Source organism: Dama dama, chromosome 15 (genome assembly GCF_033118175.1).
Source record: "Dama dama isolate Ldn47 chromosome 15, ASM3311817v1, whole genome shotgun sequence".
Classification (NCBI taxonomy): Eukaryota; Metazoa; Chordata; class Mammalia; order Artiodactyla; family Cervidae; genus Dama; species Dama dama.
Genome location: NC_083695.1, coordinates 79,344,357 through 79,365,294, shown reverse-complemented (window position 1 = coordinate 79,365,294; position 20,938 = coordinate 79,344,357). Strand labels below are relative to the sequence as shown.

Here is a 20,938-nt window from a genome sequence, read left to right as displayed (position 1 = left end):
GGACCAGGCAGCCCCAAGGAACTTCAGAGAAGCTGAGCTCCCAGCCAGCTTCCTTGGTGGCCAGCTCATCCAGCGCACAACACGCACTCGAGGATCAGCTCACTGAACCCAAAACTTCTGGGTCTGAAGTTTTGTCAGGCCACTTTGATGCTCTCCCGGGGGTTCATATAAGGTTGAACATGATCCATAGATTTCATAAGTCACAGCTTTATCTTCCTGAGAACAGGGGCTGAGGGCTGGAAGCTGCCAGTCCATTGAACTCTCACCCTCATCCAGGGTGGTGGTGGTGTTCAGTCGCTCAGTCATGTCCGACTCTGTGACCCCATGGACTGCAGCACGCCAGGCCTCTCTGTCCATCACCAACTCCCGGAGTTTGCTCAAACTCATGTCCATTGAATCGGTGATGCCATCCAACCATCTCCTCCTCTGCCACTCCCTTCTCCTGCCCTCAATCTGTCCAGGGTGGCAGAGGTTATTGGGCCATTTTACAGATGGAAAAAAAAGTGAGGCCCAGAGAAAGCCAAACATTGATCCCCTAGGTAGCTGGACTTGGACCCCAAAGCATCTCCGTCTACGCTGATAAATATAAACAATGAGTGTTCAAAGGCTTTTTAATTCTTTAGGACATTACTTTGGGGGAAAACAGACTATCTTAGTGATGCCTGGCTTAGACTCACATCTCTTCTGTTTAGCTTTAAACTCAACACTCAGAAAAACAATAGAAACACCCTTCTTACTAACAACAAGCATCTTCAAATGTGATTTGGTTCTCTGGGAAGGAGGGAGAGGGCACATCCATTCCCCTCCAAGCTTTCTTTGTGGCACAAACCAGAAATGCCAGAGGATCCTTTGGAGTTAACATGCCCAGAGAAAAGCTTAGAGGAATCCTCCCTTTTCACCACACGAAGGGAAAAAAAAAAAAAAAAACCACTTAATCATTGAAAACTAAGGCAATGGAGAAGACAGTCCACGGCTCACTACCCTGTCCAGCCAGCCGCTCCTCTGAGCACCAACCTACCAGCTAACAACACACAATTCACAGCTGGCTGGCTGGGGTTCTGCGTACCCTGCAGGCATTTTTCTCATTTCAAAGTTTCTATTAACTCCCCACTGATGTGCCCTAAAAGAATTTTTAAGGGCTTGGAAACACATAAATAAAATAGTCTTTGTTGGACCAGCACAGCCAAATGAAAGTCTTTCACCTGTAGTCATGATGATAAAAGTTTCAGGCTCCTCTTTCCTAGGAGCCTTCCAAAGGCTTGGGAAAGCTTGGAGTTCTCCAACCCTCCTTGGCTGCCCTGGCTTCCCAGCAGGCACATCCCCACCCCAGGGCAGGGTGACGGAGGCCCGCCCACTGGATGCAGGGGTTGCAGGAAACATTCCTGACTCCAGGCCTGCCCTCTGGAGCCTTCCAAAAATACCCAGTTCATCATGTTTGTCAAAACCCAGTTTGTACACAGTTAAAAGCAATGAGGAGGCTGTGGCTGGCTGGTGCAACGGACGACTGAGGAGTGGAGGGTGGAGCACGAACAGGGAATTTGGAGGAGGAGAAATATGACCCAACCACATCAAATACCCTGAAACAGAAAAAGAAAAGTGTCTGTCCAACCGAAGGCAGCGAAGCAAATCTTGCGCTGTGGCTCGCATGGGCGGAGCCAGCGCACCACATGCTATGCTCCTGTGTTCAGAGCCTTCTACCAGAGGCATGATCTCGGGCCCTCCCCTCCAGGCCCAAGAGATAGTTTGCCAGGGCTGGGACAACAAGAGCACTGCCAAAGGCCATCCTAAGAAAACAGCGTTGCTTACACTGTCCAGGAAAGACATCACCCCAACACCATCTGGCAGATTAAACAGCTCTGATGTCTTCCTCTGAGTGATTTGTTAAACCTGAGCCATTGTCAGTGAACTGCAGCTTGTAGGCAGGTCACACAGCCTCTCTGGGCCTGAAGACTGCTCACCTTTGAAAAGAAGAACCAGACCATGGCCAACTCTCTGACAGTTATTCAACTCAAGTCAGTGCTCAGTCATGTCCAACTTTGCGATCCCCATGGACTGTAACCTGCCAGGCTCCTCCGTCCATGGGATTCTCCAGGTAAGAATACTGGAGTGGGTTGCCATTTCCTTCTCCAGGGGACCTTCCAGACCTAGAGATCAATCCTGTGTCTCCTGCATTGGCAGGCGGGTTCTTTACCACCAGCGCCACCTGGGAAGCCCCCCATTATTCAACTGCATACTTCTATTTGCCAAGGGTCTGAAGCCCCAATCCTGGTGGGTCTTGATTTGTCCTCTTCCCTCCAGAGCTAGGTTTCCTGGGTGATGAAATAGAGAAGCACCAGTAATGCTACGCTCCTTCTCTTACAGCCTGCTAGTCCAAGCGGGGACCATCCCTTGACCCAGCGGACACACCTGTGACCCATGTCAGATGGATTAAAGAAAGGGAGTGAGATTCATCTTACCCCTGGGAGACTGCTCAAGCATCACCTAATCCCACAGTTCCCGGTGGGCACTGCTCAGGCCAACAAAGAGCTATCTGGATTCTCTTTTATGCAGGACTTCTCGGACCTCTCAATGAGCATCTGAATTCTCCAACAGGTGACCGCTCATGCAGACTCCCCGAGAAGTACTCAGTTCCAGACCTTTTGGAGGAAGCTCCTGGGGTTCCATGCTAAAGGACATTTATGAAGACAGCCCACTCCCCATTTCATCTTAAAAAAAAGAAAACAGGCCCTGGGGAGGTACATCAAGGCATCCAAGATTCGGTCCAGCTCTCCTCAATCCAGTCTGCACAACCTTTTCGTTTCAACACAATATAGACAAGGGTATTTATAGACATGAGTGGTCAAAACTACAAGCTCTTTGGCATTTCCAAGGATCCACACAGTTCCTGAGATCTATAGACAACACCCATTGAAAGTGAAAGTGGTAGTCGCTTTAGTCGTGTCTGACTCTCTGCGACCCCATGGCAGGCCCCTGAGTTCATGGTATTTCCCAGACAAAAATACTGGATTGGCTAGTCATTCCCTTCTCCAGGGGATCTTCCTGATCCAGGGATCAAACCCGGGTCTCTGGCATTCCAAGCAGATTCCTTACCATCTGAGCCACCAGGGAAGCCCAAAATTGAACAGTAGCACCAAGTTCTCTTCCCTTTTTTTTTTTTGCCACACCACATTCCCTGTGGAATCTTAGTTCTCCGACCAGGGATTAAACCCACACCCTTGGCAATGAAAACACGAAATCCTAACCACTGAACTACCAGAGAATTCCTAGCACTAAGTTCTACTAACAGGGAAGTCCTCGGGCCAGGACAGTCTTCTAACACAGGCCTTACACCTATGGGACAAATAACTGAAACGTCAGGGTGTTCAGTTTTGTATCCAGACCAGGACAGACTGCCCCAGCAACCCCATTGACCTGTATTCAAATCCCTCACAGAGGAACTCAAGTCTTGGGCAGCTTCCCCCTCTCCTCCCAGAAAACAAACCAAGATGGCATCTGCAGATCACAGACAGCTTCTCAGGAGGAAGGCACCAAGCTAAGCCAAGGGGCTGTTACGTAATATCAGGGCTCCTGTTATTACAGGACCTCCCCACGGAGGAGGAGGTCCAACACCTCCTAGGCTGAGGGGTGCTACCCTCAGGTCAGGGACCAACTGCCTATTCAGCCACATGGAACACAGACACGATGACCCAGGACCGTTTCCATTAGCCCACTGCACAGGTCTGGATGGACAGAGTCGTCCTGCAGCAGAGAACCCGGTTAGCTAGAAAGTCCCATGCACACATGGAAAGCGTGGGGAGCCAGCATCACTTCCGCATTCATCACCAAGCCAGACGGATGGAGCAGACACGGGAAGAACCTCTCCCTCTGCTGAACCTGCCTCTTCATTGGATGCTCATGTGCTGATGGCTAACAAACACATGAGCTCATGCGAAGGCATTAACCAAATTCTTAAGAGCCTGTGGTCACGGCGTATGGTTCTCCATCAGCAAATACAGAGCAGACATGAATATTAACGAGAGGAGATGCAGCAGCTAAGCGCTTGGGCTTCTAAGCCCTTCCTTTCCGTGTGACTCTGAGCAAGTCACTTGCCTTTCCTGTGCCCATGTTTGCTCAGTTGGAAAGGCGTGTGCCTCACACAGGGCTGGAACCGCAAAATGTCTATCAGGGACTTAGCTTGGTAACCACTCAGTGACGGAGGGTTGTGTTAAGGTCTGATGAAGGGAGGAGAGTCTGTGTAATTTTCACCACTTAAAAATGGGTCTTCTCAGGACTTCCCTGGTGGTCCAGTGGCTAAGACTCTGTGCTCTCAATGCGGGGGACCCAGGTTCGAACTCTGGTCAGGGAACTAGATCCCATATTGCAAAACTAAGACCCGGAACAGCCAAATAAATAAATGAAAACAAAAAAGGCAGGGGAGGCGGGGTGTCTTCTCACTCCCTGGACTGGCAAACACTTTCTCCTATCAGCATTGCCCTCTGGCACCTCCCCTGCTCCGTACAGCTTTACTCCCCCTTCTCCTTTCATGAATGCTACCCTCTAAGAAAATTTACACGTAAAAAAATGGGGGGGGGGGGGTTGGTCTTCGTATATGAAAAACTAAGGAATATTTTTAGTCCAACTCAATTTACAAATAAAAAAAACTAAATCTGGAAGGCTGGTCTGTACAACCAGAAAGTGACTAAGCATGAACAGAACTTAGGCTCTGGTGGCCTGGGCCAGGCCACCATCAAGAATATCCCCAGGATAGCCCTCCCTGCGCCTTTTTCTTTTAATTGTCAAGGCAGCTGATTAACCATCTCCTCCATAAACATAACACACCGGAAATCAGAATAAAGTCCATGCGGAAGGAAGCCAGGTATGATGGATTAGCTTACAATACTGGGTCGCTGATAAAACTGCTCAGAGAGGACAATGTTCACCGCCAAGAGCATTCATGAGGTAAGGGACTGGGACTCAGTATAACACCCCAGCTCCACGGGAAAAGAAACCAACACAGAATCTCGTTGAGCTTGACCCCGGGTCTGAGAAGGCAATCCGGATGGGCAGGACAGAGTGGATGAGACCAGGAGGCACTCTGAAGGTGCAACCACTGGATGGGCTGGTCCTCTCTGGTCCCTGGCCTCCTCCCTGGTCGGGGAAGGGTGTCAATCCTTTCCCGGAAGGCAGCAGCTCAACAAGGCCCTTCCCAGCGAGGCCCATGGGCCTCTTCCTCCTTTTCAGCCTCTGGGGGATGGCCATGTGGCTATCAACCAATGCCATCATCATCAGCTCCCCAAGAATCTCACAATGAGCCCCTCAGGCCTAATGCGTGCTTGGCTGTGTCTGACTCTTTGCGGCTCCATGGACTGCAGCTCCCCTGTCCATGGGGATTCCCCAGGCAAGAATATTGGAGTGCGTAGCCATTCCCTTCTCCAGCGGATCTTCCCAACCTAGGGATCGAACCCAGGTCTCCCACACTGCAGGCGGATTCTTAACCAGCTGAGCCACCAGGGAAGCCATGGTGGAGAACCTCAGGGCTGGTGCCTCTCGGCTTTCATCTGGTTGCCCTGCAGATGAACAAAACACCCCTCCCATCCTCCCTTCATGTTAAAGTTTCAAAACAAAACATCGCAACTCAAACCAAGACAAACCATAATTTCTCCACTGCTTACATATAGGGGCTTCCCTGGTGTCTCAGACAGTAAAGAATCTGCCTGCAATGCAAATGACCTGAGTTTGATCCCTGTGTCAGGAAGATCTCCTGAAGAAAGGTATGGCAACCCACTCCAGTATTCTTGCCTGGAGAATTCTGTGGACAGAGGAGCCTGGCAGGCTACAGTCCACAGGGTTCCAAAGAGTCGGATACAACTGAGCAAAACACTTTCACTTTTCTTATATGTGTGTGTGTGTGTGTGTGTGTGTGTGTAATTTTTATTATTTTTTGGTCACACTATGCGGCATGCAGGATCTTTTTCTCCAACCAGGGATCAAACTTGTGCCTCTGCTGTGGAAGATCGGAGTCTTAACCACTGGACCACCAGGGAAGTCCCTCCATCTACTTTTTCAGATGCTGACGGACCTGTGGTCTGTGTAAGCCAACCTGCCCCATTAGACTGAGGTCCCCTCCAAGTTGAGAAATGCTCTACCAGCTGCAGACAATTCTCACAGATGTCCCAAGGCTAAGTGACTTGCCCAACAGTGGGCAGTAGGGAGGAAATTATTAATACCCAACTCACCATGTAATGACTACAAAGCCCACAGCAAACAGGCTTCAAGATCTCTTCAGAAACGTCATTGCTTTGTTATTTTCTGAGGAAAAGGATACCTGAGCAGGGTCTCGCTAAACTCCTTAGAACCACTTGGACTTCAGCTCAGCCCCGCACCACCACCCTCATCACCCCTCACAATCATGGTGGAGCAGGAACCCCACCTCTTGTGTTTTATCCTTCCCCAAAATAAATTCTAACCTCTGAGGAGCACAGGGTCTCAGAAGACAGAAGGCCCTTGTGAAGTACCCCAAACCCGCAGAAGTTTCCCCTCTAGAACCCTGCGCTCTAGCCATAGCTCCGTCACTGAGGAGTTATGACCTTCATCTCCCTCTCAGTTCCTGATCTGAAAACAAGGATGTAAACGAAACAGTCTGTCTGGCCCCTTTTGGCTAGAAGGCCCTAACCGGGCATACTATACACCCTGCATCAATCAGCCTGCTGGCTTCACACATGCTAAGTGCTGGTGGCCAGAGAGCACCATGCTCTGTAGAAGCCAGCTGAGGAAGGAGAGGTGGCAACCGTGGCCTCTGGCCTTGCTGGATAAGGATCACTGGTGAGTACTCCAGCCTCTGCCAAGGGCCTCACGGAGGTTTGGGCTAACGGCTTCCTATGGCCATCACTCAACGCTCAGGAAGCCCGGGTCTTGGGTAATGGTTGACAATGAGGACAACCTTCTGGATCTTGGGCGGGTGGGGAGGGAAGAGGGGCCAGGCTCATACTCAGCTCTCTCCACTGAGTGGCCAGCGTCAGTATCCTAGCCACGTGGACCAGCACATTACCACTTTTCCGGCTTTTAGGCAAAAACCAATTTAGCATCACCTTGGGTATCACTGAAGGCAGAGTTATTTCCTGGTGCCCTAACAAATACCTTGACAGGAAGCACAGACCATTTTGGTTAGCATCCTCCTCCTCCCCAAGTATCTTTTTTTTCAATGCACAGGATTCTTTTTATTTGTTAATTCCCTCCCTGGAGGCAACAGAGATCTAAGAGCTCTAGAGTGGGATGTACTTCCTACTGACCTGCTCCTCACCCTATATACAGGGAAGCTGTCCATGACCACCAAACTTGAGGGACTGTGATAAGGTATAACAAAGATAATAAAGTCCTTAGCCACATGCAGGACACAAGTTTTTCAATAAATGTTGATCATTATTTACTGGGTCGGATTGTTCCATAACCAGAAAGAATTTTTTGACCAGACTAAGATTTATAAAGTATCAGAAAAAGACATGGTATTTAAATAAATGTTATTTTTTAATCTCCTTAAACAACTGCCAACCCACTTCCAGTTTCCTAGTTCAATCTGATAATGCCTTTTATGTGGTACAAACTTTTTCTATTTATGTATGCCCCAGAAGAGGTATACTACAAAAACTCCTGATTGTCATATTTTTTTAATAAACAATAAAGTGGGCTTATCTGGTGTCTTAAAAAAAAATGTTGACCATTATTATTTCTTCTTGAATATAATTTATTAAATAAAAGAAAAGGGTCTCAGCTTCCAGAGGCTCAAAGCTACATCCCCACAGTCATTGGATACTTGAGGTGAAGACTCAATAACTCAGTTACTCAGGATATTTCTGGAGCCCCCGAGGCAATGAGGAGAAAGCAATGAACTGACGCCTCCTGTCCCCCTGGTGTGAACCTCCAGGTGGGGAAGGGACAACACAGGTAAAGGACGATGCCAGCCAGCGAGTGATCACTATACAGAGGGAAACGGAGGGGCAGTCCTGAGGGAGGCGAGGACCCCTGGGAGGAAGCTTCAGAGAGGCAAGTGCAGAGCGAGTGACATTTATACCAATTTCACCGAAACACCCAGCAGCGGCCGGCGCAGGAGATGACCTGATCCACAGAGGAGCCCAGGTGAAAGGTCCTCCTGGAGCTGTCCCCTCCCTCTGAGCTCCCGGCATGTGGTGACATGCCCGAGGCCACCACAGTAAGTCCCAGCAGTGCATCTCCCCATCCCTCATCAGTCTCCCTGCAGGAGACTGGGGTGGTCACCTGGGGCCCCGCCCCCAGGCTGAGACAGAAAGACCACCTCGCAACAACCAAGTCCAGCCACCGTCAAGGAAGCAAGGACTCTCTCAGCAGCCCTCTCTATGGGTATTATTATGTGCTTCAGCTCGAAAATAACTACAGCCAAACTGTATAGAGGTTAAGAGATTCCCCTTCCCCATCCCAGCCAAAGGTCACCTCTCACAAGTTCCTCCCATTTCCCTGCCCAAGTCCCAGGTTCCCATTTACACCCGAGGGTGTTGGGATCTTCCTAGACTCTATCTACTCAGCACCAACAAGTCCTTCTCTGCCTTTTTTTCTCACCCTTGGGAGAAAGGAGAGAAAGACGCAATACTGACTTGTGAAAACTCAGGTCGAAACTCCAGTAGCTAGAGATTCTGATTTAACTGATCTGGAGATGAAGCTTTTATTTTCTAGAAGCTTCCAGGTGACTGTATCACGGAGCTGGGGTCAAACCCCCCCTGGGTTACAGGAGGGTAACGGATGGTATCCATCCAATTAAACCAATGCCTGGGGCGGGCGACAGGCGGGGTTGGGGGGCGGGGGGATTTAACGTGACCTGTTTTTTTAACAGGCAGTCTTTATATCTTGTCTCTGGCAAAGAAAAGTCACATATTGCCCGACACAACAGGGCACATCACAGAATCCAAAGTCTGAGAAATCTGGCTCTTCCTAAAAAAGTTAAACGTAGAGCTATTAATAGCATAAAATTCAGCAAATTCCACTCATAGGTATACACCTAGGAGAAAGGAAAACATACGTCCATACAAAAACCAATGAATGGACAAAGAAAATGTGGTGTATATCCATACAATGGAATATTATTTGGCCCCCAAAAAGGGATGAAAACCTGATATATGCTAAAAGATGGAGGAACCCTGAAAACATGATGCTGAGCAGAAGAAGCAGGACACAAAAAGCTATATATTTCACGATTCTGTTTATATGTAATGTCAAGTATTGGGTAAATCCACAGGGGTGGGGGAAATGAGGGGTGACTGTTAATGGGTATGTGGTTCCTTTTTGGGTGTGTGATAAAAACCTTCTGGGACAAGATAATGCAGATGGTTACACCACTCTGTAAATATACCCCAAATCATCAAATTGTACACTTTAAGTAAGACAATCATATGGACTGTAAATATATACATCTCAGGAGAGCTACTGGTCCAATGCAGGGCGGGGAGCAGGAGGCAGCCGACGGCAGAAAGCATCTTTACAAGCATGTTATTTCTAAAGACTCACTCCCAGGTCCTGCCTTCAGAGATTCTGATCAGTAAATGGAGTAGAAAGAGGACACACAAGAAATCTCAATTTTCAACAAGAGTTCTCTGATCACAAAAGCCTGAAGCATAATGACCTAACACTTCATTCCAGAATCTCAGAGAAGGATCAATGCAGATTACTTCAGGAGAGGCCTGGAGGGTGGGGGAAGGGCAGAGCCTGGAGCCTTCCACAGGATGCTCTAACCACCTTCCATCCCATGTCCCACGATTCCCTCTCCTCCCAGGAGCTCCAAGCCCTTGGCGAAGACAATGCAAGCGTAGTGCCCAGCAGCGTCTAGTTCAGGAGGCCTCGCTGGGCAGACTGCACTTCTTTTTGATTCCAGAAATGTTAGCCCAGCGCCCAGGCGATTGGCAGTGAGCTGGAACTCAAACCCAGGAATCCCAACGCCCGTGCATTCTCACCTCCAGTTCCCACAAAAGTCTCTTTGTTGGGGTTGGGTGTCTCCCGGAGGGCATGTCTCCCTCCCAGGGCTGGGGAGAGGAGGCGAGGGTGGTGTGTGGAATGGAATCTATGCCACCGACGTGCATTGTCTGCTCGCCAGGTTGCCCAATCCCACCACCCGAGGGGACGGATGGGAAGCGCTCTCCTGGGCTTGGCATGGGGCGTCCTGGAGGGAATCGGGGCCCGCCCCTCCCCAGGCCTCGCTGCCCGCATCCTGCCAGTGCAACAGGGCTTGAAGGAACAACGGGGCTCTTGTTCAGACACGCATTTTAGCCAGTGAGGTTACCCTCTAGAAATACTTCCAAATACATACATAGGCCAGTCCATCCTGAGGTCTACATGCTGCCCGGCTTTTGGCACGATGCTGGCCCCCGTGGCATTTCGTCTCCCCACTGGCCCCGGCAACCACCTCTGTCCTCCTTCCTGACCCAAGCGAGGTCTCCTGGGGAACCAGAGGGAGAAGCCACAGGTTCACTAGCCTGGGGCTGGTGACCACAGCAAGCCAGAGTTCTCCTCCCAAAGCCCCTGCCGCCTTCCCCAGGGAGATCTCTGCTCAAGGTGCCAGGCGGCCCAGGCTGGCAAAGAAGGACCATCCCGGCCGAGGGGTTACACCCTGAGCCCTCTGGGCAATGGGAGACACTCCCCCGTGGCTTTTCCTCTCTGGAGGAGGGGGTCCCTGCTTTCTGAACCCCTCAGGAGCCTGAATTCAGGAGGGGTACTCCACTAATAAGATCTCTGCCACACCCACTTCCCAGAGAGGGAAACTGAGGCCCCAAAGGTACTGAAAGAAGCCACAGCTCTGGGCCCCTCTGCCTGGCCAGGAGAGATCCAGGACCTGAGGAAGGCCACAGGAATGCGCACCTTGATGGGGCTTCCAAGAAGGCAAGAGGCAGCTTTGAGCTATAAAAGTACAGGATTCAGACTGTGACCAAAAGACACAGAACGGTCTCACATTTAAACGCCTGCCTCACATCACTTCTCCCCAGAGGGCTTCAACCACACGTTGTCCCTTTTGGTGCTTTAAACTTCCCACTGGATGAGTAAGCACTACTCCCATTTTAAAGGTGAGAAACACATTTGAAAATGTGAAAGAACTAGAAGCATCTGTCATGTTAATTTTTAACATCCTTTCAGATTGTGAGATTGTGCACCTGCTCCCAAATTTAAGGAATTAGGAAGTATGGCTGGGGGAAGGGAAATAAATTTTACCAACCCGAAACTGCTCTGATATTTAATGGCTATAATTAAAAGTTGTCCTTCAAGCAATGGGGAAAAATAAAAAATAAATCTGCCTAATTTGAGTTGCCCTGGGGATCTGCAGGACAGTCACTAATAAAACACTCCAGCCCCCATTGCTGTGTGTCCAACTCTGTGGAGAAATAACTATTTGTGGGCCACGTGCAGGAGTCCTGAGAGGCAGGCAATTGTCTTTATATTATTAACAGTAATGGAAACACACTACTCAGAATAATCATTCCTACATCACGCCAACCTGAACTTTCATTTCACTGTACGAGCTGCTGGGCATCAAAGCCAACAAATTCGCAGAAATGCTTGGGGAAGGGAGGAGGGGGAAAGAGAATAAAGCCCAGCCCCCTACCTACCACCATCCCCTCACCCCATCCATTAGAAAACATATTTCTAAATAAATCATTAGAAAGCCCGATCTACAAAATATTCCATAGCGCTGGGTGAGCTGAAACCCCCAAAACATCATTTAAAAAAAAAAAAAAATGTTTAGACCTCAATCTCACTGATTCATCTACCCCCACCTCGGTCCAAATTAGATGAAATGCTATCATGCTGCTGTTTTAAAACAGTGTCCGAGAAGGTAGAAAAGGTTACCCACAGCAAGCAAGGACTGCCATCCTCACCATAGCAACACGCCTATTTATAATATGGTCTACCTGCTTCAAAGGCTTGTACAAGACACTCAAGGCAAGTCTAGTGCTACATCCAAGCCGAAGATGAGCCGGAAACTCTCATGAGCATGTCAATGAAACACTTCCAATTACATTACATGCCACAATTATTAGCATTGACTATCAATTTTTTTTTTTTTCCTTTCCTCTGAAAGCAAAAGCAAAGGGGAAAATGAATTAAGACAGATTCTAGGACATAGGAGAAACCCAGCATGTGACTTTCCAAAGTGCTCTGGCTATTTTTTCTTAATGGTTAACCCCAGAGGCAGAGACAGGGAAGAGAGGTTTCACAGGAGGCCCACACCTGAGGGTGCTGATCATCACCAGGGTCAGGCACGCGCAGACTTGTAAGGTGCCCACGGGCCCACAAGCAAGGCCTCGACCACACACACCAGAGAAATTCAGCCCAGACTCAGATCTACACTGGACCTTGGAGGGGAAAAGAGGTTTTTGTTTTAGAGGCAGAGATGGGCAACCACATCCAATTACTCACTTGCAAAAGGATTCCAATTCACCCCCAAGGTCCATGTGTCCAAAGAGGAACCCAGCCATATTCCCAGCAGCAGCCTTCCATTTCCAGGTCAAAGTAGCAACTACATAGCATCCAACCAGGCCCAGATGCAAATCACAGTGTGGTCACTTAATAGCCATGTATTTGGGGGAAAGTCCCCTAACTTTCTTCAGTTTTCTCAACTGTAAAATGGGGATGATGCACAAAGTTGCCTTGAGCATTCAGTTTAAAATTATATGGCATGTTCTAGAAACTGACACATAGCAAAAGTTCAACAAACAACATCTATTCTTTTCTCTTTTTGCTACTTAAAGTTCTTCCTGCAGTGATGACTGCCCAGTGAACAAAGCCTCAGTTCCCATACACGAGAGAACCACAAGAATACCTCAAACATGTGAGGTATTTACCCTACCCTTATCACACAGCTGTCTCATTTCATAGAAAAACTGAGGCAGGACTCACATATGTACCAGTGATAAGGCAAATGTTCAAACCTGGGGGGTCAGGGGGAAGTTAAGAAAAATAGAAGGGTGAGTGACTTACAGGAACCACGAGCAGAAGGCAGACAGAAAGAGACCCACACTGTTTTCATTCAGTCAAATGGAAGACAGACAGAAAGAAACCCTTGGACCAAAGTGAGTGGCACCAAAGGCAGGGAGTCACAATTCCAGACACCCTACTCCGCTGAGCACTTTCTTCTCCCGAAAGACTGTGCAGCCCTACAGGGCAGGGGCTACGTCATTGCATTCAGGCATCCCTAGAGGAATGCACACACTGCAGACCCCAAATAAAGAGCCTGTTCTGCTAAATTCATTCAGGGCTGTGGGCATGGGGGGAGCTTCAGCTTCATATTTCCCCTGAAGTGTTTCTTTACCAAAATAAAGGCAAAAGCCACAATGTTATTTCATTCTGTTATCACAATAATCCTTGGAAGAACATTTTTTACTATGTCTATTTTACAGGCAGGGAAACTGAGGTTTAGGAAAGTACCAGCTCAAGATCATACAAAGCCTCAAAACAGCAAAGCCAGAATTCAGAGGTGGGGCTGTCTGACTCTAGAGTCAAGCGCTTGACCACTTCGTTATTCTTGATCATCCTCTTGATGTATCATGTAGAAGAGTTGTTAGTCACGAGCAAATGTCAGTAAGTGTTTTCAAAATGGAAACACAAAAGAAATGGGCAACTCGGGTTATAGCTCCCGAGGCTCACAAAACCCTAGATCAACCACAGCTGAGAGCATTTCACCTCGGCCTTGCATACCCACTGCAGACATCTTGGAAAAAAAAGAATTCAAAGCATACCTTCAACCACCCATCTCTGCAAGAGAAAGCCCAAAAGCAACACCAGCAACATCAAATGGACTGGATTCGTTCAGGGTGAGAGTCCCTTGGACTGCAAGGAGATCAAATCAGTCAATCCTAAAGGAAATCAACCCTGAACATTCACTGGAAGGATTGATGCTGAAGCCCAAGCTCCATAACTTTGGCCACCGGATATATTGGGAAAGACCCTGATGTAGGGAAAGACTGAAGACAGGAGGAGAAGGGAACGACAGAGGATGAGATGGTGAGATGACATCACTGACTCAATGGACATGAGCTTGAGCAAGCTCCGGAAGTTGGTGATGGACAGGGAAGCCTGTCATGCTGCAGTCCATGGGGTCACAAAGAGTCGGACACGACTAAGGACTGAACAGCAACAAAGGAATTCAATTATTCCAAACCAGGAATCGAGCATCACCAAAGAAAAGGGAGCAGGAGGTCAGGGCAGCACCCACCTGAGTGGAGTTCTCGAACTTGACCCCTTCTCAAAATCTTCATGGTGGGGGAGTGGAGGCCCCGTGGAAAAGGGAAGGACGTGGAAAAGGCCCTAACACATCCTCTGAGCCACAGCCTGAGTACTTCTCCACCAGAGAGAAACATAAGTGCAACAACAGTGACTTCTAAGTGTGCAGGCCGATTATAGCTTTACTTTCAAAAGAGCTTTGATTGATCTTTTTTGATAGACCTGAAATAAATTAAACTAGATTGACTCACTTGAGAATGGACTCTAATCCCTTAGTCAGATCCCGGAGAACTCAAACCAAACCAGCTGTTAATTTAGGCTTTATAAGATAAAGCATGAGAAATCCAAGCTGATGTACCCCAGAGCAAAGCTTACATCATCTCTGTAAGCAATCAACTCACTGCTTCTTTTAGGAACTAATCAGTTCTTGGGTAAGTGGGTGCCAAGCCTGCATTCTCACAGCAAAACTGGCTCAGAGAAAGGAAGAAAGGCGAGAGAGGAAGAAATATCCTGAGAAACACTGGGCTGACTCACTCCTCCACAAGTTCAGAACCAGCCCAAGACATTTCCCTTTGGCTTTCTCCTAGTCATCCATCTCCGGCTTCGGAAACTGCAACAGCTTGACCGGAGGAGCCTCAGCACCAAGAGAGAGGAAGCCACTGACACTCTTAATATTTCTTTAACAAAGGGAGGGGGTGTAGAATTACCCAGAAAATACCCCCACTATTTTTTTAATCCCCTCATCTTTGAAGATCATACTGTCCCCTTTATCTTGGCTTCTGGGTGCCTTTGATTTGAATACAGGAATCTCAAGGCTTTCAAGTGGCGGCTGCCCATGGCATTAATAGAGTTAACAAGCACATAGATACATACACATACACACACACACACACACACACACACACACACACACAACTGCAGGCTTCTTCCCAAGCTACGTCCTACTCACCGACAGGCAGCCCTCCCAACTTTCACCAGCATTTTTTTTTTGGAAAGGGGTTCATGCCTGCCTCCCAAGTGAAGATGGAATTCACCTCGATGGGACCCCAACCACAGCATCACCCCAGAAGACTCCAATACAGCCCCTTTACTTCTTAAAAAAAAAAAAAAGGCAAGGCTGCCAGCCTCTTGCTCCTAAACAATGATGTTTCATAGAACACTGTTTACCGAACATAAGGGGATCAAGAACTGAAATCCAATTTAAGGAATTATAGTGCCTTCGCACTGTTTTTCTTCAACGATGAAAAAAGACAGGCATGTTGTTTCTGGAATTAAGCCAGAAGAAACTGATCCTTGTAGTAATACAAGAAAAAAAAGAAAGAAATCAATGTATGTGTTTATGTATGTGGTTGGGGGGAGGGGAACAACTAAAACATGAATTAGAACCTGAGCAGCAAGATGAATTTGTCTCCTGCTATAGAAGGATCCTGAAGCTGATGTCAAAGTCCTCTTTTTAATACCTATTTGACAAGGAGAATACAGCTCATCTCTTGATACTTCTGAGAAGCAGAAACAATGTAACCAGAAAAGATGGCATGAAAATCAACCAAGATGTCTGTCCACTCACCTTCATTTGTAGCAAAATGAACTGGTACCTCAAAGAGTTAGAACCTGGTAGGTAGACAGACATCATCCCCTTTAAATAAAAGTAACCACTGTAGATCCATACTCAGCACTGGCCACTATATGCATGTTTTCCTATTTAATCTTCTGAGATCCCTTTTGTTCCTGTTTTATAGATAAAAGTGCTGTGGTTAGGGAGCTCCGAGAACTGGCTAAGACCCTACATGCACTAAATGGGTGTGACTTGAGATCCCAGCTGTGTCTAACTTGAGTGCCAGGGCCCTCATCCATCATCCTAGAATGCCTTCTTTTTACAGCAAAAATTACTGAACTCCTGTTAAAAAGGCACTTTCACAGCTCCCCACCACTGTGCACATCCTGTGGAGGCATTCCACAGGTAAGCAAGCCGAGACCCGGAGAAGAAAGCTCTGCACAGCCAGGTAACGCAGAGTCTCTAAACCGAGCTGTGCTCTGAGCTCCTGAACCCCTCTCTCTAATTATGAAGCTGCATCCTCTGCCTTAATTAATTCTTCCCTACTGCCGTTCCCAAAGACAAAGTCCTCCCTAGAGGAAAATGCCTTGCTTCACCAAGCGCTGCCTGGGGAAAGAATTTTGCGATTGGTGTTAATTTGGGAGGAGGGGGGCACAGAAAGGAGGCAAAACTATTAGATGAAGTAAATTAAGACATTTCTGAGAGGTATGGAATAAATCATCACTTAGGGGCACTGACCAATTAAAAAGGTCCAGCATTGCTCTGGATAAATGCTACAGCATCAGCCACGGTGCTACCCAACAACAGAGGAAGGAGGCAGGAGAAAATGCAAGCACCTCTGCAGCCCAAGGCCACTGACCAGCTACAAAGGCCTGGCCAATGCCAACAAAAATTCCATACCTTTCTATGAACAAATCTGCTCAATACAACTTTTTTTTTTTCCCAAGGGAGGGGCGAGGGCCAGAGAGTGTAAACACACTCATCCATTGTTTTACACCTCCCAAAGCCAAAAAAGGTCCACTGACTGTTTTCTGATTTCTCATATTTCACTGTCTCTTTTCCTTTTGGCCTCTGAAAAAGCTCAAGAGAGAGAGCCATGAGAACAGACCAGTCTCCCAGCCCCGTGTGTCAATCTGACCTCCTGCAAACCAGGGAGGTTTAAACTGGACCTTCCGGAACCAGGAGGTGTTAGAAACAATGGCTGCTGTCAAGTCAATTGGGAGAACCAATGTCATTTCTTAACCTCCACTGAGAATAAATCATTCTGGACAAGCTCCTGACTGTATCACTTTTGCCCAAGTGGAAGTGTGAACAAACCTGAGTTCCTCATCCACTAGCAGATTCTATGCCCAGGAGAACCTCCCAGGAAAGTTCCAGCGAGGGGACCTGTGTTGTGGGCAGGGACTCAACTGCAGAGATGCTACCCTCTTCCCCCACGGGTGCTGGCACCCAGAGTCCCGGAGCAGCTGGCTTCCAATCACAGACTTTTTAGGCCTCTTGCCCTCAGTAATCCACTAGGGTCGCTCGTCTTTGAGGCAAAGTGCATGAGGAGGGGGCTGTTACACGCTTATTACAAATCCAGACAAACAACAGCCTGACCACAGCGGCCCTAGGAAACTCCCTCATAAAGAAAGAAGTAAGTGTTATTGGGTTTGCAAGCCAGGAGCCAGCCCCTCTGCCTTTCAAGGCCCCAAAAGGATGCCTTTTCAAATCTGTTTTCTTCAATGAAGTTCGAAGCAATAGAAATTTGCCCAAAGAAGAGAGCAGGCCCTACGACTAAAAGGCCACAAATTCCTGTCTTGCTGTCACTAATTTCATGCCCATCAGAAGCTGAATAATTCAAAGTCCAGTCTCCCAATCGGTTTTTTGTCTGCCCTCCCCAGGGAGATAAATTATGTCACAACACAGAGTCTTTCACCCTAGAGCTCTTCAAAAGGTATTCTGGCCTCCTGACTGGACCCGCTCTCTTACAGGAGAAGTCACTCAGAGCCAGATTCTTTTGTCAGCAAGGGGGGAAAGAAAGAGCAGAAAAAGGTGTGTGACACAATACATCACCAACTTGTCACCTTGGCCAGAGTGTTAACAGTGTGGTCAGGGTGACCCACTGTCGCCGTGTGCCCGGGGCCCATGGGTTTTCCAGGACACCCAATTGGTAACAGTAATGACACCACGTAACCTTTCTCATGGACCAAGCGCTGGACTAAATCTCCTCACAGCATCTCACAGAAACCCACACCGTAGGCAAGCCCTCTTATGAAACCCATTTTCCACAGATGTGAAAATTGGGGCACAGAGCCATGATCCATCTGCCCAATTTAAAAGTTTTCGGCTTAATGTAAAATAACAAAATCAAGAAATGGAAAGGGGTGGAAATCAAATGCTGGGATAAAGAAAAGTTCATATGTGATGGGAAATTCTGACCTGGAAACTCGTTAATGAGGAAAAAAATATTTCCTGCCAGAGGAGACGAGAGGAGACAGCAAGGGAATCGGGGGAAATTCAGAGAACAGGAAGATCAATCACAAGCAGGTCTAGATGTTTCCAAAATAGTCCTTAGAGGCATTACATAACTAACACAGAACGAGAGAGAAGCCCCTGCTGGGGAGCCTGTGACCAGGATGGGAACAATGGCTCTGTAGCCACTTGCCAGGGTACTGGGGCTCCAGGCAAGATCTTCAAGCTCAATATTCCTGGAGAAGGCCATCCCCCGGCTCCCTGTCCTCAGACTCCCGCAACCCAGAAGCCCTAGCACCTCTGGTTCCCAAGCAGCCAAGCTGACAAGCCGTGATGGCAACAAGAAACCACAAACCATGAAGGGAACCAGAAGTCGGTCGAAAGATAAAAATCCACTCTCACAGAAAAAGCAACGATAACAGAACCACGGAGGTCGAAATCAAAACCATATCTGCTTTGCATGGGGCATGTGGTTTTGTGTGTGTACTTTCTACATGTCAGCTCGTCCATTCCTGTCACGTGCAAGTCACTGTCGGGCTCCTTTAACTGCTATGCAAAACCGGGGACCCGGAGAGAAGCATTTGGGCCAAAAATTCCAATAAGAGCAGAGGAAGAAAACACTAGATAACTCTCATTATTTTTTTTTTAAAAAGGAACCTCCCTGGTGGTCCAGTGGTTAGGACTCCACACTCCCAATGCAGGGGTCCTAGGTTTGATCCCTGGTCAGGGAATGAGCGAGATCCCACATGCTGTAACTAAGACCCACTGCAGCCAAATACTAAATAAATAAATAAATAAATAATTTTTTTTCAAAAACAGTTGTGGAGGCAGGGCACCCAACTTTTTCCTACAATGAGGATTTTGGTGCTTTTCCTACACTCTCCTAAAATGACAAAATCATAGCAGGAGTAGCATGCTTCTGGGGAAATGATAAGTATATTCAGATTTATTTTTTGATGAAGATAAACTGGCAAATGTAACCCAACTGAAAAGCCACCAGAATGAAACACAGCATTTTTTTTTGGTTGCCCTTTTTTTTTGGGGGGGGGGGGTGGGGGTGGGCAGGCGACCCCCTCCAAGGAAAAAAGGGTCTACCATGTGACTGAAGCCTTTTCCTCTAGAAATCAGACCCTGAGTGCCAATCCTTCAGACACAAATGGCTTCACACGTCAGGTTTTCTGTGGGGAGACATTTGTCATCTGCTTTCACTCACTAGTGTGAAAATGTGACAAGTGACAAGTTTTTTAAGACAACACAAAACAAAATCGGGTGCACAAACCACATTGGTGGTTTGCTAAACACATCCTTTTGAGCTTGGGGACATTTTAAAACATTCCTTTAAGTTCTCTTTCACACACACACACAAAAAAATTGTGCCTGCCTACGTTAGGTCAGTGAGGGTTGTGTTTTTTTTGTTTTTTTTTAATTAACAGGAAAATTCTTGGCTTCTGCAGCAATGATTAAGAAATAAATGCTGCTGGATTCCAAAATAAAAACTAAGTGACTGGAGACCAAGAGGAGAGAAGAAGGGAGGTTTGCTTTCGATTTTAAGGATAAGAACCAAACGAAGAACTCTCTAAATCCTGAAACATCTCCTGAATTGTCTTATAGATTGCATACATCAATTAATCTCTAATCGAGAACATGATAGCATAAGTTAATTTTTTTAATTCTACAGAAAATAATTTTAAGCTAAAGAGTTGATATTATCTATTTCATTTTTGTGCCATATTTTAAGTATTCCTAGGTCTTTTACCATATAGTTATATCTTAGGATCTAATCAAAATGGCAAAAATGTCCCTTTGCGCACATGGCTGCCAGATTTCAGCTCTATTCTGTTCAGAAAGGGACAAGTTAGTTGAGAAAGCAACCCTCCAGGATCCTGAAAAGACTTACCCCAAACACGAACAGGCCATTCTACCCACTGGGTACTTACTTCTAACATGAACAGGCCTTTCTACCCACTCAGTAGATGCTTTCTTTTCTTTAAGAGTCTGTTTTCCAAAAACCCCCTGATTCATTGCCTGCCCAGTGTACGTTGTCTATACCCTACTCTCAGGAGTATAAATCTTGAAAGCGCTTTCGAGCCAAAGCAGACAGAGCCCCCATAAAACTCATGGAATGCAAAGGATGCTCCTTCTTTCAGTGCAAAGAAACTTCATTCAGATTCAGAAGCCCATCTTGATGTTTCTCCCAAATTCATTTAGGTGTATTACTTATTCTGAAATGATTGGGAGGTCTACCCACAGGCAGGTCAACCTGACGGCTTCACTGTGCTGGTGGGTTTTGGTGGAGATGACAGTTTAAATTATCTCAAAGTGTTCTGCCTAAATTCTGCTGCTAAACTAGTTCAGAACATTCAGATTCAGTATTGGGCCATACTGGTAAAGTCTTAATTTTTTATTATCATCCTGAGATTGGTTCTTCAGTGGAGTTGAAGAAAGGAAGCAAAATCCTAATAAATTTCCCTCTGGGAAAAAAAGATTGCCTGGAATGGACACTCAATGTATATACCACAACCACATACAATGAACTGTACCCCAATTCCAGGAAAAAAAAAAAAACTCCTAGGGCTTTAACCTTCATTTATACCAGCACTCCCAATGGTTAGATTTATGGGCTGGGGGCAGGAGTGCACAACCATGAATTTCTTGGCGGTTCACTGCCAAGCTCCTTACGCACTCCAGTCTTTCAAATGCTCCTTTCAACAAGCCAAG

The 20,938-nt window shown here is 47.3% G+C and overlaps 1 protein-coding gene and 1 non-coding gene across 32 annotated transcripts in view; one reads left to right on the top strand and one right to left on the bottom strand.

Moving 5' to 3' along the window:
• TCF7L2 (transcription factor 7 like 2) overlaps positions 1 to 20,938 on the bottom strand; it is a 200,682-nt gene that overhangs the window by 154,903 nt on the left and 24,841 nt on the right. The window lies entirely within an intron of this gene.
• TRNAE-CUC (transfer RNA glutamic acid (anticodon CUC)) lies at positions 4,273 to 4,345 on the top strand. Its single transcript has one exon. It is a non-coding gene; the product is annotated as a tRNA-Glu (tRNA).